This window comes from Bemisia tabaci, chromosome 1, assembly GCF_918797505.1.
Source record: "Bemisia tabaci chromosome 1, PGI_BMITA_v3".
Taxonomy (NCBI): Eukaryota; Metazoa; Arthropoda; class Insecta; order Hemiptera; family Aleyrodidae; genus Bemisia; species Bemisia tabaci.
Window position 1 is genome coordinate 26,267,262 of NC_092793.1, and position 21,520 is coordinate 26,288,781.

The 21,520-nt window shown below is 41.2% G+C and overlaps 1 protein-coding gene across 1 annotated transcript in view; it reads right to left on the reverse strand.

Annotated features, from left to right (window-relative positions):
* Positions 1–16,800, reverse strand: part of gus (splA/ryanodine receptor domain and SOCS box containing gustavus) — a 161,819-nt gene extending 145,019 nt beyond the window's left edge. The window contains exon 1 of the mRNA XM_072298839.1: positions 16,548–16,800. The gene's annotated coding sequence lies outside the window, so the exon portion shown is untranslated. The remainder of the gene's footprint in view (positions 1–16,547) is intronic.
* Between the last annotated feature and the right edge of the window lie 4,720 nt (positions 16,801–21,520).

Here is a 21,520-nt window from a genome sequence, read left to right on the forward strand (position 1 = left end):
ACCGCCTTCTGATGTCATAAGGCAGTATTTTCCATTAAAACACACGTGTTTCAGCGCATTATAGGTCATTTTACCATATCTTTTGCAATATTTTTATATTTAGAACCGAGGATATGTCCATGTGCTCAGTTAAAGCAGTACTTAGCTTCCACTTAAACATGAAATTCACCAAATTTCGAACACCTGACAATCCTCCACTCCTTTGGCCGACAAAACCCCAGTCCATCAAACAAAAGTTGACGAGGGAGGAGGAATTTTGCAACGATGCTCGTATGCTGACAGTACCGTCAAGTTGTGATGCCGTGTCATGGGTCGCAGGGCACGCGTTGCCCGTTGCGCAAGCGGCGATGGTGGACTCGATCGCGATGGGAAGGGAACGCAGCGCGAACGTGGAACGTGTCGGTGAATGAATTCACGGCGCGAGTGTCGCCTGAGACCTAGTGCCAAATGGTCGTCGAACGTGAGCGAGCATGCGACATCGTCGGGGGCACGTAAAGGAAGGAAAGAGGGAACGTGGTCGCGTACGTCGCACAATGAGCGACGACTCTGCGGTTGTCAGTTAATTAATATCGCGGATTTTGCCTGCATACGGATGCCTCCGAAAATTCGAAGAAAGCTTAGTGGCTAAGACTAGAGGCTCAATAAAAGTTCAACTAATGGACGAAAACATTAAAAAATCGAACTTTTGGAATCAGCTCAATGAGTAGAGTGAGTGTATCAAATTTCGTCATATTCTGAAGAGGTCGGAGTCAAATTTTGGTTTGATTTGGCATGGAATGACCATCGACAAGGGGGATGGCAAGTCCTTGGAATGTCGTTGGAAACCTGGAGAAGGTGGGCATGTGTCAGGGATTTGCGTTTTAAGTACTTATTTCACTGGCAAATTTCGCCTGCAACACGATGTTGTCACTGTTTTTCTCTGGAACGAACTCCAAAGCTCAAAAAAAGCTCTCGAACTTGAGGCCGTAACGGATGGGTATTTCCAACACTATACGCTAAGAGTCCACCGCAATATCAAGTCGAACTCTCCATGCGCAGGTAGGGAGCAAATGCATTAGCAGTGATGCCGTCCGTGGTCTTTTGAAGTCTTCAAAGAAACTGGAGAGTGGAGACCCTCCTAATGTATTTGCTCCCTATCTGTGCACAGGGGCTCCCAATTCATTAGGGTTTCAGCTTGGAGAGCTTTCTGACTTCGTTTCGGAGAAAACTCTTCTCAGCATCGTCACCGTGTTTCTAGCGAAATTTTGCAGAAGAATACGTGCTTGATTCGCAAATCGTTGACACACACGCAACAGCTTCGTTTTGCCCAACCCTGAAAAGTCAAGGGATTTCATTGAAGAATCGTTAAATTCTTCCATAGGGCGGGTAAAGTTAAGGGGGGTACTTTCCTTCGCACCCACACGCACTGTCGACGGAAAATTACAATTCATGCCTTTAAGTTCAAGCGTTGGAAAGTTGTTACGTTCATGCGTCTGGGAACGACGACTCCACCAGGTTTTGAATTTCCCTTCTTCAAATGACGTCAGACACTCAGACGTATTTCTGCTGAACAGAACCAGAGACAAAATGGAAAGAAAGGATGTGCTTGTTAGTCAAGGGCCGTAAGAATGAATGGAAATTATTAAGCGCCAGTGACGTCAGCGTCCGCATTAACTCATGAGCCCTTTCCAGAACGATCACTGGTAAAAAAAACCTCTTGGTTCAAGAGTGCAGTTTCTTGTCGCCGGATTTAAGAGTCTGGACTCTTGTTTCAATGCAAAATCCACTTGAATCAATGCAAAATCCGCTGGAATTAATGCGAAATCCGCTTGAAACAAGAGTTCAAGACTCTTAAATCCGGCGACAAGAAACTGTACTCTTAAGTCAATGCAATGCGGCATTGGTCCAAGAGGTTTTTTTTACCAGTGATCTCTTCCTATGCCCACGGCTCATGAGTGTCGCAAACAGTTGGCACTTAGTTCCGTTTTGGTAGAGTGTAAAATACTGCTTTTCTATTCCTCCAAAGAGAATCACGTCCACTTAAACATTGTTTCTTAAGCAGCTTTCTGGAGCACACCTCATCTTTTCCACTCGTCTATTTCCGTTTACCGGACAATGTCTAAACTCTGCCTGACAAACGTCTTCAAAAGAAGATGGGGGGGGGGGGGGGGGGGGGGGCGGCGGCAAAAGTCGGAGACAGTGCCTGACGTCATCAATGCATAGAATCTCCCCAACAAACTCCAATTTATACTTCCGGGGTTTCCTCTGCATCCCTCTTTTTTTCTTCCTTTTTTTTGGCCTCCTCACGATAGACATGCATCTGTTGTGCGGTGTCGGGGGCCGTCGGCCGCGAGCAAACAACGACACATTCGGTGACCTTGTGGATCAGCTGCAGCCGCGGCAGTCCTGATTGGTAAGCCCGCGATCGATGCGCCGCGGTGCGCGAGTTGCGATGCTTACTCGGTCATCTTCACTAATAATAATTGTTCATATTTCACACGGCGACTCATCGAAATATCGAACGGACCGATTGGGCAAACCCTCGACTCTTGAGCCGGACCCAACCTCACCTGTGCCGTTCCCCGGTTACCAAATCGCGCTGAGGGTCACCTGCCCTCATCTTCTCGCTTGCAGAGCTGCTTTTGAACACGGGGAACTGGTTAACTGAAAATTCTGACCGCTTTTTTTACTCTCTGTATGGACCACTAGACGAGGTGCGAATCGGAGCATTATGATCTGTATATGTATCCAACATGGTGGCTAGCAAAATTTCATTTTATCATTCCCTGACTTCCTCCGATGAAATTCCCTGACTTTTGTAGGATGACCTAAGGGCACTTAATTCAGGTGGTAAAAACGTGGACATAAAAACGCGATCAGCAAACTCGACTTTTACGTGACACTCTGCTCCAAAAAAAAAAAAAAAAAAAAAAAAAAAAAAAAAAAAAAAAAAAATTCTCTGACCAAGTTTTTCATGGGGAGTGTGAGGTCCCAATTCAACAAATACCTAAATAAAACGAAAAATAACCTCTTCGGAATAGTTATGGAGTAGTAAGGGTGACGTCTTTCACCGGTTAAGAAATATGTCATTTTAAAAGAATAAAACCAAAAAATTTGATTCAGACCCCTCAAAATTTTGGTTGAAATCGAAGGAAAAAAAGAAATAGGTAGGCCTTCGCATTTATCTCCTTGTATGAATGTGAATTTGCAGGGAAAAAACGAAGGCTTCATATTTGCATATGCTACTCCGAGATATATAATATTCACCCGCTCCAGTTAATATTCACCCGTCGAGTCCTTTGTAAAATCAAAAACAAAATTCTCAGCCGCGTTCGCCCTCCCCCGCTCGATTTTTCTGTCCTTGTTTTGGATCTTCGGAGGGAAAATCCACTCTGGGCAAAACTGATCGTCAGATATCGGCCTGAGTCGTGTCGTGTAACTCTCCGTAAACACGTGGATCAACCCGCTAACATTAGTCGGAGAGAATACTGTTGCATCGTTTTCCTCAAAATTGTTGTTGCGCGTATTGGGCGATTCATATTCGTCTGTGTCTATGTCTGCGCTACAATATACCGGGTGTATTTGTTGATCATCCGCACACTTACCTTTTTTTAAAGTGACCTTGATCACTTAATCGTTTCGGTGTTCGTAGTTTAAGGAAAGCTTTTTCTGAAATCAAACGTGAGTGAGGAGCAAGGAGGCTCGGGTAGCATAAAGGCGGTCGATCATCTGATAAAGGCAATTTAGTTTAAAAATCAGTATGGTATTGTAGTCGCATAGTGCGACGGCAAGACCGCAGACTCGTATATCTTGGTGTTCGACGCTGATGACTTCCAATCATACCTAATTCATTACTTTAATGGAAAAATACTAACGTCACTTCTTGAAAAATTCCTGCGCTTATTCCTCTTTGTGTGGGGAATATTCTGTGAGAATGTTAAGCAAGCGTGCTTCCGTCCTAGAACGCGTTCAAAATACTTCTTCTCGACTTCAGAGTTTTGAAAGGAGAAAAAGTGCGATTGGCGGATTTCAAAACTGTTGTATATCTCTGCTAAACTCGTTCCTTAATTCGTCGCTGCTCTGACGTAAGGGCGTATCTCCGATTTCACTTGAGCCCCAAAACGCATTGAGTTATACGGAGGATAGGGCTCACGGAGAAATTGAGATCACGTCTGGGGAACGACGAATTATAAGAGACACTAGAACCCGGGGGGGGGGGGGGGGGCTGTATTATGAGACTTGAATAAAAATCGGAAAAAAAAGAAAAAAAAAAAAAACTAGAACGGGTAGGCGAGATTCCGGCAAAATTGCTCTACGAACTATAGAAGCACCCAAGCAGTCAACAAGAGAAAAACAATGCATTTCAAAAGGTCTTACGCGAACGGTCGGAGACAGATTTCCCAAGTTCAAGAAAAAGTCCTTAATCATGTTTAATCGATCTCGAGCACACTCACAACCGCCGGCATCGCGACGCTTGGGGCGTGGGGTTGAATAAGACCGCGACGTCGATCTTATTTAAACTGCTGCCACAAAATCGAGTTGAATGATTCATCGTCAACGTACGTTATGTAATCAGACAAATAAAAATCAGAGCCGGGAGAGAGAGACTGCACGCCTGCAATGCACCCAGATCGGTAAACAGATTGGACTACATTTTGCAACTGGGAACTACAATTTCTGGTCAAGAGATACAAATACGTTTCTGCATACGGAAACTAATGACGCGTATGTTGTTTCTAAAATGAGCCAGAAAGTTCAGTTCCTAATTGCAAAATGTAATCCAATTGATCCAGGGCTTAAATTAACGAAAGAACGTAACTATATTTGGACCGCGTTAAACAGAAAAGAACCAAGCAACATCAGCTGTTGGCAAATTCTACTGGGCAGTTCAATTTATTAACATGAAAACGGTTGTATAAATTTGTGTGCCAATTTCAGTGAATTTTCTGTGTAAGTACGAGGCTAATTCCTTAAAATTTTCAAAGCAATCCGCATAAGGTCCTCTTGTAAAAAATTCGTTTGCTCAGTTAAATTATAAAATTGCTAATGTTGCTCGGTTCCTTTCTGCTAAACGCAATCCATTTCAACGTTGCAAAATTTCACAAGCAAATGGTAGATTTACCGGTGAACTGTTGGAAGTAATCGACTGAGAGTTTCGCTGTTTGTTTTTTCCGATTACGAACAAAAATCAGCAAACTTTTGGATAGAAATTACACTGTCTTATTCCTGTAAAAAATTGATCGTTTCAGTCAATCTTGGAACCTATATCGATGAGGTTACATTGTTTCGTCTAAGAAACGACAGATGACTTCACATGGATTACAAAAAGAGCGAACGCTTTTTGACCTAATCCTAATATACATTGAAGCATGAATACGCTCGGCCCCGAATACTGAAGATAGTAACACACGGGAAAAAGAGGGAGGGGTTGCTGGATGATACGGGGATTTCCAATTAATTGTGGTAGCGCCCCAATAAATAGGGTTACTGACCCAAATATTGCGGTGCTCCACCAACTTCTGTTGTGGCATATACGACAATTATAATTGGAAATGCCCATATCATCCTACAAATTGGGGCACTACCACAATTTTGGGGGATAACCCCTAACCATTTTTTTCCATGAACTGTCGTGCAGAAAATGTGCTCAGTGTCTACAAACTTATCAATTTTGAGACACTTTCTAACATCGGTGTATTATAAACTAGGGAATTCGAAACAAGACACTTGTAAAACACGAGTTTCTGGACCAATGCATTGATTGAGCGTTGAGCCCGGACGGTTTTTGCCAGGCCGCCTCGGGTCAGGAACAGTGATAATGATGTTTTCGTACAGAAGCAGCATCTCGCCGTTATTACGTCACTTACTGGAATCACTAATGGATTGACATCTGCTGGACGTAATCCGAGAGCTAGACAATTCGATCAAATGACGCAACATATCGATGCGCAGATGAACGGATCATCGAAAAATTAACCTAACTGCATTGCGCGTTGCCTTCATTCCTCTTACGGTAGATTTTTTAAACTGAAAACTTAACGAAATAATTTTTGAAACTTACCGTGAATTTTTCATGGGCTGTAAAAAATACTAGCCATATAAAAGTCGGAACACCTCTGATTTTTCCGCTTGTGATAAAAGAATGTGTTCTTGATTCCACTCCTTTGTCGCCATTGAGCGAACGAAGAGTGGTTTGAATAAGAAATATTATTGGAAAAAAAAATAATCTTGAAAATATGAATAAAAAAGATCACCCGATTTTCAACTCAATATAGCGGAAAATACGCGACTTTTCTGTCGGTGCGAGAACAATAAGCATAAGCGGCAGTTACTTGAGATTGGCGAAAAGCTAACGATTTTCCTTCAAGTTTGCGTGATACCATTTACCTACTCCGGAGTTCGAATAGTTGCTCGTTTGATTTCCGCCGCTAAAGAAGTGAGAAATTACGCGAATTTCCTATCAATATCGGGAGAAACACGCGATTACTCCAATTTGTTCGTAACATATTAAGAAATTACGCGCTTTTCATCTCGGTATCACGGTTGTGCGCAATTTTTCAAGGGATTTTTTTGAAAAAATGAGAAATTTCGCAATAATCACCGAAATATCGCGGCAAATACGCCATACTTAGTCATATGAATGCAAGCGTAATATTCATAAACATCAGTGACTTGAGGCAGGCGAAAGGCTATGATTTTCCTTCAATTTTGCGTGATACTATATACCTACTCCGGAGTTCGAATAGTTGCTCGCTTGGTTTCCACCTGAGACAAAGTGAGAAATTACGCAAATATCGTCTCAATATCCCGAGAAATACGCGATATTTCCACCAAATTTATTGAATCCTAAGAAATTACGGGCTTTTCCATCTCGGCATCGCGGGAAAAGCACCAATTTTCCTTTAAATTTTTTAATGAAATTGTGAGATTATGCGAAAATCACCGGAATATCGGGACAAATGCGCGATTTTTCCAGAAGTTTTTTTTAACATTTTAACGCGTACGTCACCACAACGTAGTGGAAATTTTGCAAATTTTCCAGGGGTTGATAAAATCACAAATATGACACAATTAGCAGCCCAGTATCGCGGAAAATAGACAACATTTACATCGATGCATGCATAAAATTCATAAACATCAGTTACCAGAGATATGGGTATGACTATGATTTTCCTTCAATTTTGCGTGATACCACATACCTACTACTCCAGAGTTCGAATAGTTGCTCGCTTGGTTTCCATCTGAGACAAAGTGAGAAATTACGCAAATTCCATCTCAATAGCGCAAGAAACGCGCGATTATTCAGGTGGATTTAATAAATCTTATGAGATTACGCGCTTTTCATCTCCGTATCGTGGGAGATGCGCAATTTTTCCAGCAATTTATATTTTTTTCAAAAAAGGAGAAATTACGCGATGAAGATAGGCGACTTTTACATCAAGGCGGGCATTATTTTATGAACGTCAGTAACCAGAGATAGGCGAAAAGCTAATGATTTCCCTTCAATTTCGCGTGATACCACGCACGTAATCCGGAGTTCGAATTAAAATTGAGAGTTTTCGTGCGGTCATCACTTCCTTAACTGTATCAGCAATTACACCCTTGACCTTCTTCTAAAGCTCCAGATTTAATTAACTGCGAACTTCGTGATAATCCCGATATTTTGGGCATTGAAATCTTTGACTTTTCCCTGGTGTTCCAGTGTGCCTTTTTTTTATGGTTCCTGAGATATTTTCCAATCACAAACAATCCTGGAGGCGAAATGTCTTAAAAAAGAAAAAATAAGTGTAGTTTTTTAAAAAGTTTCGGCAAGACGAAAACATATCTGCACTAAAATTTTCGAAACTTTCTCCGACTTATCAGGGTTGGGCAACATTCTTTGAAAGAGTTTTAAAACGAAGTTCCCGTTCCTCTTAAATTTAACATATTTAAGGGGCAAAAATTGCATTTCTCAGGTTCTGCCCATTAGAGCCCATGCAACCCCACAACCAGACGCTTCATAACCTCCGAACCAATAACCGAGTGTTCTTTGTCTAGGGGGTATTGCTCTGGTCCCGGTGCAGCTGCCACTACACCCTCTCCAAGGCGTATTCACACGGAGTGCGCGGCGCATCGTCGGCGATTTTACGCCGCGACTTCTCTATAAAGCTCAAGCGGGCGTTTATCACAACTTGCGTCCGTGGTGCGGCGTTATCTGGGTTGATTTTTTCCACTTCCTCCTTCCTTCTGGCGCGTTTCATGCCCTTCCAGGCGGCGCGACCGCTCGCCACACTGGTGCTCGGCGAGAAAAACCAGAATCTGTTTCTCACCTTGAGGCGCGCGCGTCGCGCTGCTCGAGTGGACTGCAAAAAGCTGAGCTCTTACTCGTCCAGGACAAAAACAGAGTGAGAAGGACACCTTTTGTACGACCGCCTTCAAACGAGCACGTTACGGATGATACTGTACCAGTGAAAATTCTTTCACCCCAGCCGAGGTCGTTGGCAGTCGTCGCTACACCTCCGGAGGCCGAAAGAATCGGATACGGTCAGCACGATGGGACGCGGTGGGCACCGATGTGCTGAGGAAAAACGCCGTATGGTCCTTAGGCGTTGCCAAATTTTCTGTGATAAAACGCAAATTTATTTGGAAATTTGTGAATATTTTTCTTCCAATTTTTCAGAAAATTTTGTTCTTAATTTGAGCTAAAATATCTGAAAATGTCGAGAGAAAATATGCCGGACATGCTTCCAAAATGAATTTTTAGCAGGGGAAGTTTGGCAACATTCAAATGTTCATACGGCGTTTTTCCTTAGCACGAGGGCGTAGGTAGAGGCGCGGCACGCCGCACGGTGGATCCAGCCGTCGCGTTGGGGGAAGCCGGACCTGAAGTGCTGGACTAAATTGCAAATTGAGATGATCAATACGGCACATTTAAAATTTTTAAGGGTGCTTTTGAATTTTGAGAGGAGCTTCTACGGGAAACCCGATTGAAGCCACCTTAGAACCTCTATGTTTCGGATGAACAAAAATGAAAGCTTCTAAGCTTTCCACATCATGTCCAGTTCCTTTCATTGACTCGCTCCACCCAATATCTCTCATATTGCCGCTACTAGGATTTGCCAAATTGAAACATTTTCCTTTTTCATTGATTTCTCTGGTGTTTTCTTACTTCTCACTTAAGTGCAATCATGACGTCTCTCAAGTATAAATGTAAGTAGGCCCATTTTTACCGGTAAAATTCGGTCCTCTTTCCTTATCGCTTCATTACCGAGTGACGCAATTAATGATACTCTCAAAGTTGTTAACCTCAGAGGGCAAAAGGCAAGGGGGTTATCAATATAAATAGATTAAATCTCGGAGGAAGAATCGTTTAACAAGGTTGTCAAATGGGGAGGGGGGGGGGGCATACCAAGAATAATTGCACTTCAAGTTCACATAACCATCATCATGAATTGGCGACATATTACATAGTGGGTGATGCAACTTGGTCCATATTTCATTTTTCCACCAGTGCACTTTTCCTTGAATTTGTGTCCCAATTTCAAGCAAACCAATTACAGCGTTTGGCGCCCCTTTACTATCACGGCGAAAAAATAGGAGAAAATCCAGAAAAGCGCGCTGCTTATTTACGTTAAACTAGCGTGAGGAGCCTCTTTCCATGTCAACTCAACGAGGTTTTGAACCTTGGCCTCTCGGATCATGTTCAAACTTGGTGTGCTGCAAGTTCCTATTGAAAAAAAATATTCCCCAAATTTTAGGTCATTTCATTGAAGAAAATGGAAAGACGACAGTAACGCGTCGAAACTTTCTTTGATCTTGATTTTTAAATCATTTCAGAAAATTTCCAAAAAAAACCTTCAGAAAACTACAGGAAGCTTCGTAAAACACATCGATTAAAAATAAAATATCAGTAGATGTGTGCATCGTTACAATCGGAGATAAATACGATTTTATTCGCGTGCAGCCGTCGGTATTTCTGTTCATTCACGGCAGGCGCAATGATACGACTATTCGACCACGGATGTAGGCATGTTGCAGCCAGCCGGATTGAAGGCGCGTCAAACTGCGAAGATCACGCAGCCGCGTTCCCTTCCCTGGCTGTCGCAACGCTGAAATCGCCGCAAACCTAAGAATACGCGTCATTATTTTCACTTTTTGCCCTGTTTTACTATATTTATTTTGAAATATGTATTTCAACTACAACGATTCAAAATATTTAATCGTATTTGATTTGTTTTTTGATTGAAGAAAATGGAAAAACGAGAGTATCGCGTCGAAACTTTCTTTGATTTTTTTTTTTAAATCATTTCAGAAAATTTCAAAAAAACCTTCAGAAAACTACAGAAAGCTTCGTAAAACACATCGATTAAAAATAAAATATCAGTAGATGTGTGCATCGTTACAATCGGAGATAAATACGATTTTATTCGCGCGCAGCCGTCGGTATTTCGGTTCATCCACGGCAGGCGCAATGATACGACTATTCGACCACGGATGTAGGCATGTTGCAGCCAGCCGGATTGAAGGCGCGTCAAACTGCGAAGATCACGCAGCCGCGTTCCCTTCCCTGGCTGTCGCAACGCTGAAATCGCCGCAAACCTAAGAATACGCGTCATTATTTTCACTTTTTGCCCTGTTTTACTATATTTATTTTGAAATATGTATTTCAACTACAACGATTCAAAAATTTAATCGTATTTGATTCGTTTTTTGATTGAAGAAAATGGAAAAACGAGAGTATCGCGTCGAAACTTTCTTTGATTTTTATTTTTAAATCATTTCAGAAAATTTCCAAAAAACCTTCAGAAAACTACAGAAAGCTTCGTAAAACACATCGATTAAAAATAAAATATCAGTAGATGTGTGCATCGTTACAATCGGAGATAAATACGATTTTATTCGCGCGCAGCCGTCGGTATTTCGGTTCATCCACGGCAGGCGCAATGATACGACTATTCGACCACGGATGTAGGCATGTTGCAGCCAGCCGGATTGAAGGCGCGTCAAACTGCGAAGATCACGCAGCCGCGTTCCCTTCCACGCTGAAATCGCCGCAAACCTAAGAATACGCGTCATTATTTTCACTTTTTGTCCCGTTTTACTATGTTTATTTTGGAATGTGTATTTCAACTATAACGATTCAAAAAATTTAATCGTATTTGATTCGTTTTTTGATTGAAGAAAATGGAAAAACGAGAGTATCGCGTCGAAACTTTCTTTGATCTTGATTTTTAAATCATTTCAGAAAATTTCCAAAAAAAAACCTTCAGAAAACTACAGGAAGCTTCGTAAAACACATCGATTAAAAATAAAATATCAGTAGATGTGTGCATCGTTACAATCGAAGATAAATACGATTTTATTCGCGCGCAGCCGTCGGTATTTCGGTTCATCCACGGCAGACGCAATGATACGACTATTCGACCACGGATGTAGGCATGTTGCAGCCAGCCGGATTGAAGGCGCGTCAAACTGCGAAGATCACGCAGCCGCGTTCCCTTCCCTGGCTGTCGCAACGCTGAAATCGCCGCAAACCTAAGAATACGCGTCATTATTTTAGCTTTTTGCCCCGTTTTACTATATTTATTTTGAAATATGTATTTCAACTACAACGATTCAAAATATTTAAACGTATTTAATTTGTGTTTTGATTGAAGAAAATGGAAAAACGAGAGTATCGCGTCAAAACTTTCTTTGATTTTTATTTTTAAATCATTTCAGAAAATTTCCGGAAAACCTTCAGAAAATTACAGGAAGCTTCGTAAAACATACGATTAAAAATAAAACATCAGTAGATGTGTGCATCGTTACAATCGGAGATAAATACGCTTTTATTCGCGCGCAGCCGTCGGTATTTCGGTTCATCCACCGGAGGGGTCATTCCACGTCAACTCAACGAGTTTTCGAACCTTGACCTCTCGGATCATGTTCAAACTTGGTGTGCTGCAAGTTCCTATTGAAAAAAAATATTCCCCAAATTTTAGGTCATTTGGTTTTGGTTGATTTTATATGGAATTTCAAAGTTTGGAAAAAATTGAGTTTTTTATGACCGATAAAACTTTGAACGGCTGTTACTTTTCAACGGTTCATCGGAAATAGGTCTTGTTTTGAAGCTTAGAGCTTCTTCTTTAAAAAAAAAAATGAAAAACAAATTTTGAAAATTTTTGGAAAATTTTGAATTTTTCAAAAAGAGAATTTTTCAAATTTTGATTTTCTTTGTAGGTGATCCTTACATAATCTTAAAGCATTTCCCAAAGTTTCATTGTGGGCCGCCAAGCGGTTCCTGAGTTATAGCAATAAACGTATCGTAATCCCTCTAAAAATCCATCACATGTCAAGAGTGGCGGTAGCCACCCCCGGTCGAGGAAAATGACGTCCTACTAAAGTCCCGATAACAAACGGGTGGCCGACACTCTTAGTCATACCTACTATACATATAAGTCATGCATAGTAAGAACAAATTCCCTTGACATGGCTGTTAATAGTTAATAGGCTCTAAATGGTGGGAATAGGATGTTTTTATGGATGCTCATTGTTCAATTTTTCTGAATTTCACTGGGGAAAAGAGAGAAGATCAAAAAATTGCAAAAATTTGCTGTTGAGGGCAAACATTTTTCATGTGGAGAGCAAGCAGGCATCCCCCTCTCCTCCCCCCCCCCCCTTCCGATGTTGTAAGTATCTATTTTACAAAAGGTTTTTTTTCAATTTTTTTTTTATTTCTTTTTAAAGAAGAAGCTCTAAGCTTCAAAACAAGACCTAGTTCAAGTTTTTCCGATGAACCATTGAAAAGTAACAGCCGTTCAAAGTTTTATCGGTCATAAAAAAACTCAATTTTTTCCAAACTTTGAAATTCCATATAAAATCAACGGAGCGACCAAATGACCTAAAATTTGGGGAATATTTTTTTTTCAATAGGAACTTGCAGCACAGCAAGTTTGAACATGATCCGAGAGGTCAAAATTCAAAACCTCGTTGAGTTGACATGGAATGAACCAGCTGAAACTTTAAGGCTGACCTTGAGATTGCGACTAATTTTTACTTAGAAAAAATGTCTGCACCCCTGAAGTTAGACCAACAGACACACGAGACGTTGTACGCGAGAGAAAGCAACGCAACAGGAACACACAACGGTAAACCTTGTGAAACAAGGTAAATACAATAAAAAAAACTGCATTGGACGGTGTCTACTAGCATATTGACTGAGGAAAATCAACATAATTCTGATGCCCAAGCACATGAATATTTGTGTAAGTCGATGATGTTTCAACATATCAATAATACGAGTGATACAGGGATTTGTTTTAGATTCCTCGTTTGCGAGGCGTTAGTTCTATATTTGCTTGCTCATGATAACTTGCAGGCTCGCTGAGTGCAAATTGTTGAAAGGTCAGACTTATCTGAGTGTTGTTTGTCATCAAATGGATGAGCATGCATCATTTCTGCCTGAGAGGTGGTAAACAGAGAAATGAATTCTGGAGGTTCTGGAACTGTGAAATAGCTGGGAACTCTTTAATCATCAGACATCACTTTCTGTTAATCTAGGTATAATCATTCATATAAGAAATGAAAGTTTTAGATACATCTAGTTGTAATATTTTATATAATTGTGCAGTTTTTGTTCACTTATTATTTCAGCGCTTGGAGATTCTCAAAAATGGGGACTCAGTACGTGAAAAATGAATTTCCCTAGTGATGCATAGACACCGATGTTTGTCCACCCGCGGGCGCCATGCGCCAAATGCACCTAAAAATTGGTATTTGACGCCTAAAAATTGGGAAGCTGGGCCATCCTGGCGGCTAGAAAAGTTGACGCACTCCCGCGATTTTATCGAACTCGCAATCGCGAAGCAGCAGTAGTTTCTCGAGTGGCTACAAAAAGTTAATTTGGCTCCTAAAAATTTCGGTTGTTCCTGAAAATTGGACTTTCCAGCAAAGTTTGAGCCCAAAAATTTTAAAAAGGAGGTAGAACACTAAATTGCAATTCCTATTTTCCCTATAAAAAATATTCGAGATCAGCATACATTAGGGTGCAAACAATTACCGACCACGCGGAGGCGTGATAAAATGAGAGGCTCCCGTTTTACCGAATCGCTGCAATTCGTTATAATTAAGAACAACAGAGAAAAAATTTTTCACTTAGAGAGTTTGGGGGAGAAGGGGATTCTTAAAATTGGAGGACCACTGAGCAAAATGGGAAAGCTAGGATCTCTCTGCGTCGCCGGTATAAATGAGCTTAACCTACGATTGAGATGTGAAATGGATCCGCCTTTACTTTCGGGCGTAGCTAATCTATCACCCAAAAGATTTTTGACCTCTACAGTGACCCCAGAAATTATACCTACAAGGGAAACTGATAGCCATCATTGGACACTATTCTCTCTTTGATGGGTAAGTTCCCTACCTTACCCTGAACTGATGCAGTGGTGCAAGTATTCATAGATAGCTTTTAGGGAGATAGGGACCAGATGATGTAAATAAAGAGGATCACTCTCACAGCCCCTGAATGATGAAAGGGCTGCTGTAGAAATACATGGGCAAATACTTTTTTATAGTAAGCAAGAACTTGAAGAGATAAGATGATTCAGAAAATTGTGCAGATTAATTTTTTAAAAAATCTATTATGATTCTTGAGGAGAGAAAACTCCAAGACATGCAAAAGAGTCCTGGGAAACAATGATAGCTATTGCTACGGCTCACACTGCAAAAATTTGTCGACTTCCTCAGTGCAATAAAAAATGTCTCCTTGTAACAGTGAGGGACTAAATCCAAAAGCCTAGTGGGCACTTAAACTTCGAATAAGCTTTAATGCTGTGGCAAAATAATGAGCATTGATTCTTAATTTTTGTCACATTACACCCTGAGGAAGCATTACTGCACAGAAACGACAAAAAGCTTTGCAGTGCTACGCAGCCCAGACCAAGGACCTCGCCCCATTGTTGGCGGTGGAATAATTTTGAAGTCGACAATGAATTTTCTCCCAAACATATTTCATGTTTTTACTAATTTCTCCAGAGAAATAATTAGTGGGTGTGCTTGTTTGATTTACGAATTAAACACAGCTGATTAGTTCAAGAGCAATGTAAAGTTTTCATATTGTCCTTACAAAGCATGTAGCCAACTTTTTCAAAAAAGAATGTAACTGCGCCCAAGACAAGCTTTTTTGGAGACAATTGGAGGAAATGAATAGGAACATGGAATACTTATAAGAGAAAATTGCTGTTGCCTCCAGAGTTGTTCAACTGAAAGCAATGGCCTACAGTTCATGGTCTACTCGGCACTGCAAAGCTTAAGATATTGTTTCTACGAATAATGGTAAAAGTCAGGTATTAAGTCTTTACGCAATAACAGAAGATTAATTACGAGCTATTCTTTTCTCTCCTTGTGGTGATGTTTCATTGTATAACTAACTAATGTATACCTTGTTAGATAAGGTGGCAAAAATGCTGCTCATGAACAACCAATCAAAATGGCTTTTTCAGGTATTCCCGAAAAAGGGGATTCACGAGTATTAAGTAAATTAATATTTCGCGTTTTCTTCTATCAAAGAAAAGATTTCCACTACCTGAAGCTACCTTTCCAGGAGCAGAGGTAAAGTCACAAATGAATAACTCAACCTTGAGGCGCAATGATAGAAAACTCCTAGATGTGCATTTTTACCATTGAGCAGTAAAATGGACAACTAAAAGGCATCATCATGGTGACCAACATCATTTCATTTATAGTCCACGCAATAACTTTACGCACTTGCAGGCAGTGACAGAAGATCATTGAAGGCATTTCGGCATTGAGAGTAAAAACAAGATGCAAGACCATGAACATCACCACAAGGAGAGAAAAGAATAGCTCGTAACAGATGCAAGATGGCAGACCTTTTGTAGCAGTCTGAAGGTGCATATACTTGGTTGGCGCAAACTTGAAACAGGGGTTGAACAAAGTCTCTGTGCACTTCATCTTAAGACTAGAACTAAGCAACTTACGTTTAAGCACTTTGAAAGCCTGCCATCCTGCTTCTTATATGAGCGACATTGCTAAACGGAGGATAGTGGATGTTCTAACATCCTCTGATGGTGCGTAAGTTTATTTGGCGTAGGCTCGAACCAATTACTGAGCTTCGTTTCACCACAATTCCATCTTGTACATTACTCAAACAAAACATTTCAACAGACTGTCAAGGGGACTTGGGGTACAAATTTTGGGGGTTCTACAACAACTAACACATCTTGCTTTGATAACGCTGAGTCCAAGTGGTGGCTGAACTTCAAGCATGGCAGCAAGTTACATTGAACTATTAGTGCTGACTACTCGCTAAAGATAGCAAGAGATAACGTAACAGGAGAAAAATTTCGTTAAGAGCTTAAGTAATTGCGAATCATAAGGAGTTCAACGGTTGAGTAAAATGATGTTGAATGAAAGATAATCTTATGACTCATCCGCATTGTCAACACAGGCTTCCAGGACATACAGTTATAGGATTCACTAAGCAAGACATAAGAATCCAATTTCAGTTTAAGGTCAATCTAGAGGATGAACTCTACATCATAGGGTTGGTAAAAGGTCCTTAACCGACTTGATAGAGAAAAGTAACTGACCTTGATTTGGAAGCCAGGGCGAAGACTTGGTTACAGCGAGGTGCACTTCGGAAGCGTTTAGAACCAAGGACATTACACAATCAAGAACTATCAATAAGATTTGGCACTGCGGTACGAACGAAAAACCCACAATATCGACCCGGTAATGAACTAGGAAACAGACAAAAACACGAAAATTTACCCCGAAACCACAGGAAACTGATAGAACGTGAAAATGGCCGAAACACCGCACCGGTCAAACTAATCGTTGAGAATCACGTGATGGCTTATTTTGTCGGGGTTCTCACTCTTGCTTAGAGAGTGCAGCACTTGATGCCGATGTTAAAATTCAAACGAAGAAACTCTGCGGAAGTTCAACAGAGCGCAGCACTCCATTTTACTTGTCGAGACTCGAGACAGAACACAGAACATAAGACTTACAGGGTGTCCCATAAATTCGGTCCACCCCCATCTAAAGTTTTACCCAATTCATGTTTTGAAACGAAACTTTGGGGATGTTTATGGATCTATGGCAGCCACGTTCCTCGGGAGAGGGGGGAGGGGGTTGCGGACTCTGATACGTATTTTTCTAATGGCAACCCCCCCCCCCCCCCCCCCCCCCGCTCCCCGAGATACCTCAATCGTAACAGGATAAGAGAAGAAAATTTCTTGCGGAAACATCAGGCATTTGCCAGAATTGTGGCTAATTTCGTTTCAAAATATGAATTGGGTGAAATTTTAGAGGGGATACTCCAGACTTCTAGGACACTGTATAACACAAGATTGCAGATGCAGAACCCAGATTGCATAAAACGGAAATCTCGAAGGGGGGGGGGGGGGGAAGGGAATTTTACCGAAGTATTCGGAATCGGAATGTTCCGATGGCGTGGAGTGCTTTTCGATAAATCCATTGATCTGCCATTTAAATCTATGGAAAAGGATCGATAAACAAGATGTTTGCAACGAACCCCTTAATAATTGATCTTTTACCATACCTTTAAATGGGGAAATATCGATAGTCGATTATTCACACCTCACCACTGGAATATTCCTCAACACTCCATGCCACTCAGCTATATACCCGCGTAGTTTGAATGTATCAAAATAGATGTTCTTTCATAAAAATTAAAAGCATCGAGCATATCCATGATAAAACCATGGAAAAGGAAGTATCCTTTCCTTGCCGTGGCAAATTCTGTAACATTTTATTGTTTGACGTTTGCGTCACCAACCAATCTTCATCATTGTATCGCACAAAGCTTCCCATTTCGTCCCAATTCAAAAAATTCAAAGGCATTCCCGACTGAAGCTAGCTTTCTCGTCAAACATGGGCAGGGTCGGACTGGCTTGCATCTAAGGGCGAAGACCCTTGGCTGGTTAAAGGGGCGTAATGTGATATTTCCTGGTAAGGCATTCCCTACGTGGAGGGAGGCTCAGAAAATTTTGGCAAAGCAGCACAAGTTCGTACAGAGTGAAAATTGCAAAATTGAACGTATTGAAGTAGCCGACAGACTTCTGAAATTAAAGAAAACAAAAAATTAAAGCCACTAGACGCATCCAAGCACCATTATGTCCAAAAGAACCGAGCCAGTGCTGCGATTTACACGAACTTAAGACGTGGGTCTGCAATTAAAGCCTTCCTAAAAAAGAATCAGACAAGAACCTGAAAAAAGAAGAGAGAACGAGTGTCAACACAGCCGAAAACAGGAAATACGTATTCGGGCCTCTTTTTTAACTTTTCTCCCGAATCGGAGCGACGCCTCATTGACACTATATAGCAGAGCTCCAGGCATCGAGAGCTCACGCTTCGCGTCATCGCGCCTTCAATTTTTCAGATGCAGCACGGACGTCCATCAAGTACGAATAGTTGTATCTCTGCGCCGTCGTAGATGCGCATCCTTTCCCTCCCTCTATTTCTATATTGTGTTTGTTTCCGTTTGTCTTATGCGTGCTTCAAGCACTACGTGAGTAACACAGCCGAAGGTAGGAGAGATGTGTTCGGGCCTCTTTTTTAACTTTTCTCCCGAATCTGAACGACATCTCATTGACAGCATATAGCAGAGCATTGAGAGCTCACGCTTCGCGTCATCGCGCCTTCAATTTTTCAGATGCAGCACGGACGTCCATCAAGTGCGAATAGTTGTATCTCTGCGCCGTCGTGAACGCGCATCCTTTCCCTAGCTTTATTTCCATATTGTGTTTGTTTCCGTTTGTCTTATTCGTAATGGTGCTTCAAACTAGTAGCATAGAGTAGAGCATTGCGAGTTCACGACTCACGCCATCGCGTCTTCATATTTTTCGTATGGAATGTGGACATCCATCTTGCGCGAATAGTTGTATCGCGTTTGCACTTTAGATGTCTCTTATTTTTGAATTTAGAGATAAATTAAGGTTAAGTTTGCCCAAGATATGCTATGGCATGTTTAATTCAATTGTCATTTTGAAAAGGAAGAAATATGTTTAAAGGTCTCTCAAGAGGTCTATAAAGGGTGCGCACTGCGCATGTCTAAAAATCGAACTGACCATCGTTTCTAAGGGAGTTACACATAGCGAATGAAGGACGGGGATGATAAAGTGCCTGTATGTCACCAAAATGGTGAAAAGAAGCCGTATGCAAAAAACGACATTTTTTCGCCCCCCCACTAAAACTTATTCAAACTTCGTCTATCAGTTACTAATACTGGAGCGCTTCTTTCCCCAAATTTTCAGACCCCAAAAAATTTTGGGGGGCGCTAGGGGGGGTGGAAGTCAAAACCTGCGACCCTCGATATCTTCCGAACGAAACAAGATATTGAGGCCCGGTTTGGACGAAAAATCGTCTAAAATTGCATACTTTAAGATTCTAGAGGTCAAAATCCCAAAATTAAATTTTTAACTTAACTTATGTGCTTTTTTTCAGTTTTTCAGGAAAAACAATTTCTTTTAAACAGATTAAACTGAAATTTCACATTTTTTGATTTGAACCAAAACCAGTTTTTTAAATTGTTCGTCTTTTTCCGCATCCAACGAGTGGTCGTATAAGCTGGGGAACCGAACGGTTCCGGAGATATGATCGATTGAAGTTTCCGCTCAACGCGCGCCGACCGATTTTCGCGCGCAAAAAAGTTGGATTTGACTGTTATTAAATCAGATGTAATGTTCAAACTGAGCAAAATGCATTATTAGGGACTCTTGAGGGTCGCTGAGTCCAGAAATTACAGATACTTCCAAAAAATTCACGTTTTTAAAATTACAGCTCCGTACAGGACCACTGAGCGGCCGGTCGGCGCTCAGTGGGCCTCTAAAATAGCGCTACGGAGCTGTAATTTTAAAAACGTGAATTTTTTGGAAGTATCTGTAATTTCTGGACTCAGCGACCCTCAAGAGTCCCTAATAATGCATTTTGCTCAGTTTGAACATTACATCTGGTTTAATAACAGTCAAATCCAACTTTTTTGCGCGCGAAAATCGGTCGGCGCGCGTTGAGCGGAAACTTCAATCGATCATATCTCCGGAACCGTTCGGTTCCCCAGCTTATACGACCACTCGTTGGATGCGGAAAAAAGACGAACAATTTAAAAAACTGGTTTTGGTTCAAATCAAAAAATGTGAAATTTCAGTTTAATCTGTTTAAAAGAAATTGTTTTTCCTCAAAAACTGAAAAAAAGCACATAAGTTAAGTTAAAAATTTAATTTTGGGATTTTGACCTTCTAGAATCTTAAAGTATGCAATTTTAGACGATTTTTCGTCCAAACCGGGCCTCAATATCTTGTTTCGTTCGGAAGATATCGAGGGTCGCAGGTTTTGACTTCCACCCCCCCTAGCGCCCCCCCAAAATTTTTTGGGGGTCTGAAAATTTGGGGAAAGAAGCGCTCCAGTATTAGTAACTGCTAGACGGAAGTTTGGATTAAGTTTTTAGTGGGGGGGGGTGCGAAAAATGTCGTTTTTGCAGACGTCTACGGCTCACTTTCACTAGAATAGGGGTTCACAATTCAGTAGAAAGTAGTTCTTGGACCCTTGTTCACCACTATAATGCGTAAAAGCACCTTTCTTTTCTCCTAACTCTCTCTTCCTCCGTTAATTTAAGAAAATTTCCGCATATATTTTCGGTCATTATTTTTTTTCTCCTCTTATATTTTGCTATCTGTCAGAGGGGCGCGTTTTCGGCGCGCCAAGGGGGCGTATCCGACAATGGCAGATTGGCTTCATGGCCAGTCCAAGCCTGAGCAGGGGTGAAACGTATTGCAAACGTCAAAAGAAGAAAAAAAAATTGGAAAAAATAAAAAACCTTTACGACTTAAACAATTCCATGCACGTGAATGTCCTCTCAAGATGAAGATTGAATCTAAAAGGATAGAGCCATGGTACTACCTGAAATAATTTTTGATCCATATCGACGGTGTAAGTCGGCAATCACATAACTCGGTTTGCGACGTCGCAGACTTCCTGTCACACTTAGTTTTCAAATGGAAAACTACTCAACGGCAATTCTTTAAACTGCCGTGATTTTTCTTCACTGTGCGAAGAAAATTATGTCAATGTGTTCTCCTTCAAAAAATAACATAGAGGCGAAGATTTTCAGACACCGCAAACGAGATATGTGATTGCGGACTTACGCCGTCGATATGTATAAGCAAAGCATTTCCCACAAAAATATTAATGGCAACTCGGTTAAAGGAAGCAATACGGAAGATAAAAATCTGAAATCAACCATCGCGGGGAACCTGATGATTATTCGGCTCCAGTCCCTTTTCCCGCTTACCCCGTTATTAATAAAAAAAAGCACAAGATACAAGATACAAGGCTCGAGAAGAGGTCAACAAAGCATAAATGGCGGCCTTTTGAAACAGGTGGAAAGAGAAGAGAGTTAAGGTCGGTAGGCTAAGGATAGCTACGATTGCCGAACTTGTCAAAAAATGCGCTCACTTGTTGTTGGAGGGAACGAAGGATCGGAATTAGCGAAAATCCGGTAACAGTGTGGAGGGGCTAAATTGGCGTTCTTGTCAATGGTGCT